The 7,407-nt window shown below is 50.9% G+C and overlaps 1 protein-coding gene across 3 annotated transcripts in view; it reads left to right on the top strand.

Moving 5' to 3' along the window:
- Positions 1–312: 312 nt before the first annotated feature.
- Positions 313–7,407, top strand: part of ZUP1 (zinc finger containing ubiquitin peptidase 1) — a 211,880-nt gene continuing 204,785 nt past the window's right edge. The window contains exon 1 of one of the 3 annotated variants that reach the window (XM_063917196.1): positions 313–451. The gene's annotated coding sequence lies outside the window, so the exon portion shown is untranslated. Of the gene's footprint in view, positions 461–7,407 lie in introns of all 3 variants that reach the window. The other 2 variants (XM_063917197.1, XM_063917193.1) reach the window with 2 other exon arrangements.

The raw sequence follows: 7,407 nt of genomic DNA, 5'->3' as shown, positions 1-7,407 counted from the left end.
AGGAAGGGCGACCTGCTATCACACGTAGCGATAGCAGACCTCCCGGCGCAGCCATTTTCCCGACGACTTCAGAAGTGCATAAAGAGTCCCTCTGGCGTTAAAACGTTACTCAGTCACTCAAAATGACAAATAGCATTTCACTGCACTTCTCAACTGTTACCCTCTCGAAAAAGAGTAATACCATACACAACAGGGTTTCTATTCTACGACTCTAAACAAATGCTTGGTCGTTAATAAAATGGCCGCTACTGTTTACCTGTGAAGACGCGCATTCGTTTCAGCTTACCCTGTCACAGAGCAGCGCGCAATTAGTAGGCGCGGCCAGTGTCATTTGTATTTTCAATTACTGTAGGTTCACTGCAGTAACAGTGTCGGTAGAGGAAAAGAAACTGAAAGAAAGTCAAAGCTCAGTCTCCACTGACGCTACCATATGCAGGGGGCACGACTCTAGGTAGCAAGGGTAAGGAATGAATGACTACCAGTTCACGAGGAGTCATGTAATTTATTACATATGCATTTCATAGGTGTGGTACTACTAGTACTGTTATTTCATATATTTGGTAGAATAAAACTTGATGCATTTACATCTTTTCTTCATCCACGTTCAGTGCGTGATTATGTCAATGCAGAAAATGCTCAGAATGATTTCACAGAACTTCTATATCCCTTTATAGCTAGTTATCCTAGATATCCATTGTCCTTATGTAAATGCGGGTATCGGTGAAAGCCGGACCGGACCAAATTCCGGAACGCCGGACGAGACCCGCTCCCTGCAGCGACCCCTGCCGCTGAGGAGTTTTGTGTGCGCGCGTCCGTCCGGGGGGCGTGACTGACAGGCTGTCAGCGGGGAGACGGGGAGCGAGAGCTTAGAGCCGGCTCCTTTCAAGAAGCTGCGGCTGCTGCTCCTGGGTGACTTTGCCCTGCACACACAGAGGACGGGCGAACGGGTCCGTGCGCTGCTGTGTGCGGGAAGAGATTACAGTCTCCAGACCCCGCTGCTGCTGCTCTGCCCGGACATAGGGAGGGAGGGGGGAGCAGCAGATACTTGTGCTGTTCTGCATACAGATCATTACTTATATATATATATATATATATATATATATATATATATATATATATATATATATATATATATATATACACATATATATATATGCATATATATATACATACACATATATATATATGCATATATATATACATATATATATATATATATATATATATATATATATACATATGCATATATATATATACATATGTATATATGCATATATATATACATATGTATATATACATATATATATACATATATATATATATATATATATATATATATATACACATATATATATATATATATATATATATACACATATATATATATATATATATATATATATATATATATATATATATATATATATAGCCACTTGCTACATATGGAGGGGGGGGGGGGCATGTACAGTCTGAAATACTGTATGATATATGCTAAGTTATGAATTACCCCTTACCCATTGAAGGGGGGGAGGGCACATTGGTACATGTCGCCCCCCCCCCCCCCCCCATTTAGATTAGAAAAGAAAAATAGTTTTGTTAGTTGCTTCCATTATAGCACGGGGGTCGCCAGGATGTGGTTCCTGCTGTGCCCCATCTCCCCCCCTCCCGGGCCGCTATGACTGATCACTGGGCCACGTCCATAGGGTCTGCGCATGCACAACAGACATAATGCGCGTGCGCGACCCTTCTCTCAGAAGAACGCGATCGTTAGGTGATTGGCGGCGACGCAGCATTGCGGGAGACGACATCAGGAAACGCAGACGTGTCATGGACATTTTGGGGGCAGGTCTATGATGTCGCCTGCATTTCCTGCTTATGGAAAAATGGTTGCGGTGCCCCTGTCTACACAGCCAGGCTGCACAAGCAGGGGTCGGCCTCTAATCGATGCGTTCACAATTAAATTGTGAGCACATCGCAGTTTGGCGCCACTCATGCTGGGCGGCCTTGCCCTATCCTGGGCGGCCCCCAGCATGTAAGTCTATGGTCGCAGATTTTGCTGTGTGTGAAAAAATTCTGCGACCCACTCTGAATAGCTCCCACAGCCTACAACAATTAGGGGCGTAATAAGGGTGGGGCAAGCGGGTTTATGTGTCGGAGGAGTCAGTTGGCGGGCTTGCTTACATGGTCGGAGCTGAGCACCGGCCACATTGTCCCCTCGTATGTCCCACATAGTAGCCAGTGGTGTATTGCCATTGCCCCTGCAGAAATAAGCACTGATATAGCAGCGCCAATTCCTGGCTCCTGGCAGCATCGTGCATCTGCTATAATGAAGACACAATGCTGCCTGACAAAAGAGACGGGAGAAGACAGAAGGCTGCAAGATTTTGAGAGATAGAGGCAAGGGGTCCGTGGCAGAGGTACAGGGGTTGGCACTGTAACCAAAAAAAGGACCGGAGATGAGGGGACTATTAAAAAATCCAGAAAAGTGGGAGCACTTTCCGGTTGCCAGAATAGGGCAGACAGACCACCTTAGATACCCGTACCAGGTGCCAGAATGGGCAGCAGGCCACCTTAGATAGCAGTTCCGTGTGCAGGAAGGAGGTGCAGAAAACCCAGACCACATTACACAGCCATTCCGGGTGCCGGACCAGGCAGCAGATCACCGTAGATAGCATTCCGGGTGCCGGAACGGGGCACAGTCCACCTTAGATAGCCGTTTCAGGTGCCGGAACGGAACGCCGACCACATTAGATAGGTATTTTGTGTACCGGAACGGGGTGCAGGACATCCAGACCACATTACACAGCCATTCCGGGTGCCGGACCAGGCAGCAGATCACCGTAGATAGCATTCCGGGTGCCGGAACGGGGCACAGTCCACCTTAGATAGCCGTTCCGGGTGCCGGAAAAAGGGCTCAAACCATCTTAGACAACTGGTCCGGGTGCCGGAACAGGAGGCAGACCATTTTAGATAGCTGTTTCATGTGCCGGAATGGTGTGCAGGACAGCCAGACAACCTTAGATAGCTGTTCAGGGTGCCTTAAAAGGCCGCAGAACACCTTAGATACTTGTTCCGGGTGCCGGAACAGGGCTCAAACCATCTTAGACAACCGGTCTGGGTGCCGGAACAGTATGCAGACCATCTTAGATAGCGGTTTCAGGTGCCGGAATGGTGTGCAGGACACCAAGACAACCTTAGATAGCTGTTCCGGTTGCCGGAATAGGGAGCAGACCACCTTAGATACCTGTTCTGGGTGCCGGAACAGGGCTCAAACCATCTTAGACAACCGGTCCGGGTGCCGGAATAGGATGCAGACCATCTTAGATAGCGGTTTCATAGGCCGGAATGGTGTACAGAACACCCAGACAACCTTAGATAGCTGTTCAGGGTGCCGGAATAGGGCGCAGAACACCTTAGATACCTGTTCCGGGTGCCGGAACAGGGCTCAAACCATCTTAGACAACCGGTCCGGGTGCCGGAACAATAGGCGGACCATTTTAGATAGCTGTTTCATGTGCCGGAATGGTGTGCAGTACACCAAGACAACCTTAGATAGCTGTTCCGGTTGCCGGAATAGGGCGCAGACCACCTTAGATACCTGTTCTGGGTGCCGGAACAGGGCTCAAACCATCTTAGACAACCGGTCCGGGTGCCGGAACAGGATGCAGACCATCTTAGATAGCGGTTTCATGTGCCGGAATGGTGTACAGAACACCCAGATAACCTTAGATAGCTGTACAGGGTGCCTTAAAAGGCCGCAGACCACCTTAGATACCTGTTCCGGGTGCCGGAACAGGGCTCAAACCATCTTAGACAACCGGTCCGGGTGCCGGAACAGTAGGCGGACCATTTTAGATAGCTGTTTCATGTGCCGGAATGGTGTGCAGTACACCAAGTCAACCTTAGATAGCTGTTCCGGTTGCCGGAATAGGGCGCAGACCACCTTAGATACCTGTTCTGGGTGCCGGAACAGGGCTCAAACCATCTTAGACAACCGGTCCGGGTGCCGGAACAGGATGCAGACCATCTTAGATAGCGGTTTCATGTGCCGGAATGGTGTACAGAACACCCAGACAACCTTAGATAGCTGTTCAGGGTGCCGGAATAGGGCGCAGAACACCTTAGATACCTGTTCCGGGTGCCGGAACAGGGCTCAAACCATCTTAGACAACCGGTCCGGGTGCCGGAACAATAGGCGGACCATTTTAGATAGCTGTTTCATGTGCCGGAATGGTGTGCAGTACACCAAGACAACCTTAGATAGCTGTTCCGGTTGCCGGAATAGGGCGCAGACCACCTTCGATACCTGTTCTGGGTGCCGGAACAGGGCTCAAACCATCTTAGACAACCGGTCCGGGTGCCGGAACAGGATGCAGACCATCTTAGATAGCGGTTTCATGTGCCGGAATGGTGTACAGAACACCCAGATAACCTTAGATAGCTGTACAGGGTGCCTTAAAAGGCCGCAGACCACCTTAGATACCTGTTCCGGGTGCCGGAACAGGGCTCAAACCATCTTAGACAACCGGTCCGGGTGCCGGAACAATAGGCGGACCATTTTAGATAGCTGTTTCATGTGCCGGAATGGTGTGCAGTACACCAAGACAACCTTAGATAGCTGTTCCGGTTGCCGGAATAGGGCGCAGACCACCTTAGATACCTGTTCCGGGTGCCGGAACAGGGCTCAAACCATCTTAGACAACCGGTCCGGGTGCCGGAACAGTAGGCGGACCATTTTAGATAGCTGTTTCATGTGCCGGAATGGTGTGCAGGACACCAAGACAACCTTAGATAGCTGTTCCGGTTGCCGGAATAGGGCGCAGACCACCTTAGATACCTGTTCTGGGTGCCGGAACAGGGCTCAAACCATCTTAGACAACCGGTCCGGGTGCCGGAACAGGATGCAGACCATCTTAGATAGCGGTTTCATGTGCCGGAATGGTGTACAGAACACCCAGATAACCTTAGATAGCTGTACAGGGTGCCTTAAAAGGCCGCAGACCACCTTAGATACCTGTTCCGGGTGCCGGAACAGGGCTCAAACCATCTTAGACAACCGGTCCGGGTGCCGGAACAGTAGGCGGACCATTTTAGATAGCTGTTTCATGTGCCGGAATGGTGTGCAGTACACCAAGTCAACCTTAGATAGCTGTTCCGGTTGCCGGAATAGGGCGCAGACCACCTTAGATACCTGTTCTGGGTGCCGGAACAGGGCTCAAACCATCTTAGACAACCGGTCCGGGTGCCGGAACAGGATGCAGACCATCTTAGATAGCGGTTTCATGTGCCGGAATGGTGTACAGAACACCCAGACAACCTTAGATAGCTGTTCAGGGTGCCGGAATAGGGCGCAGAACACCTTAGATACCTGTTCCGGGTGCCGGAACAGGGCTCAAACCATCTTAGACAACCGGTCCGGGTGCCGGAACAATAGGCGGACCATTTTAGATAGCTGTTTCATGTGCCGGAATGGTGTGCAGGACACCAAGACAACCTTAGATAGCTGTTCCGGTTGCCGGAATAGGGCGCAGACCACCTTAGATACCTGTTCCGGGTGCCGGAACAGGGCTCAAACCATCTTAGACAACCGGTCCGGGTGCCGGAACAGGATGCAGACCATCTTAGATAGCGGTTTCATGTGCCGGAATGGTGTGCAGAACACCCAGACACCCTTAGATAGCCATTCCGGGTACCGGAATAGGGTGCAGGCCACCTTAGATAGCTGTTCCGGGTGCCGGAATAGGATGTAGACCACCTTAGATACCCATTCTGGGTTCCGAAACGGGCAGCAGACCACCTTGGATACCCATTCTGGGTACCGTGCTAGTGTGCAGAACACAGAGACATCTTTAGATAGCCTTGTTGGGTGCCAGAATTGGACGCAGACCACCTTAGATAATCGTTCTGGGTGTTGAAACGGGGTGCAAAAACACCCATACATCCTTAGATAGTCAGCACCCCCTCAGCTGTGCTTCCGTCGCTGCCCCGCCAGTGCTGTACTATACCGGCTCCTGCTCACACAGTGACAGGCAGCCTGCATTGGCACGCTGCAGTGACTGCAGCATCCTGTACAACCTACGCTCCGCCCCTCCCAATTCCCAATGTCCGCAGTAGGAGAAGAACATAGCGCGGTTGACAAATTGGCAGCCAGGTGGAAGCAGCTGCTCTGGAGGCTGAAGTAAGTATAACACACACAGACACACACACACACACACACACACACACACACACACACACACACACACACACACACAAACCAGGGCTGTCTTAACAGCAGTGTAGGCCCCTGGGCACAGCAATGCACTGGGGCCCCTACCCATCCTCTAATGGAAGGGGTGCTATCAGCGGCAGCTTTGGTGTCCCGTGGGTGGTAGGGGGTGTTTCAGGACGGATCGCAATACGCAATCCAAACGCAAAAATTACTAAAAGGATGCGGTGCATGCACAGGGCCTGTCCTGCGCCCGCATTTTCTGTGTGCGCCCACAGAAAATGCAAATGAAGTGTTCGTGGGGCAGGGTGCGGCAACGCTCCTTTTCCAAGGCAGAGACTTAGCTTTGCGGGGGCGTGGCTTGGAATTGGGGGGCATGCCAGCATGAATGGGGTGGACATGACAGGGGCATGATCGGGGCGGCTGCGTGACATCACACCCAGCCACCGCAATCAAAAAGATGGAGGCAGGCCCCCTGCGGTGTGATCGCAATTTCTGCTTGGAAAAGGGGGGTGGTGGAACCTGAACCAGGCCCTATATTCCACTCTGCATGTAGGACCTGGAGCAGTAATTTCTGCTGGGAGGGCAGCTTGCTTGACTGCAGATATCTCAAGTTCCTGGAAATAGATTTTTTTTAGCTTTGAATGAGATTTTAAAAAGTAGCTATCCCCCCCCACCCCCCCTTCCTCCTTCAGGAGGTGCTGGGGACATGGGGATCAGAGTTCAGGAGCCAGAGCAATCCACCAACGAAAATATACAAATATATTATAATATATTTCTCTATCGTCCTAAGTGGATGCTGGGGTTCCTGAAAGGACCATGGGGAATAGCGGCTCCGCAGGAGACAGGGCACAAAAAAGTAAAGCTTTACTAGGTCAGGTGGTGTGCACTGGCTCCTCCCCCTATGACCCTCCTCCAGACTCCAGTTAGATTTTGTGCCCGAACGAGAAGGGTGCAATCTAGGTGGCTCTCCTAAAGAGCTGCTTAGAGAAAGTTTAGTTTAGGTTTTTTTCTTTACAGTGAGTCCTGCTGGCAACAGGATCACTGCAACGTGGGACTTAGGGGGAAAGTAGTAAACTCACCTGCATGCAGAGTGGATTTGCTGCTTGGCTACTGGACACCATTAGCTCCAGAGGGATCGAACACAGGCCCAGCCGTGGAGTCCGGTCCCGGAGCCGCGCCGCCGACCCCCTTGCAGA

This window comes from Pseudophryne corroboree, chromosome 4 (genome assembly GCF_028390025.1).
Source record: "Pseudophryne corroboree isolate aPseCor3 chromosome 4, aPseCor3.hap2, whole genome shotgun sequence".
Taxonomy (NCBI): domain Eukaryota; kingdom Metazoa; phylum Chordata; class Amphibia; order Anura; family Myobatrachidae; genus Pseudophryne; species Pseudophryne corroboree.
This window is presented reverse-complemented; position numbering and strand designations above follow the sequence as displayed.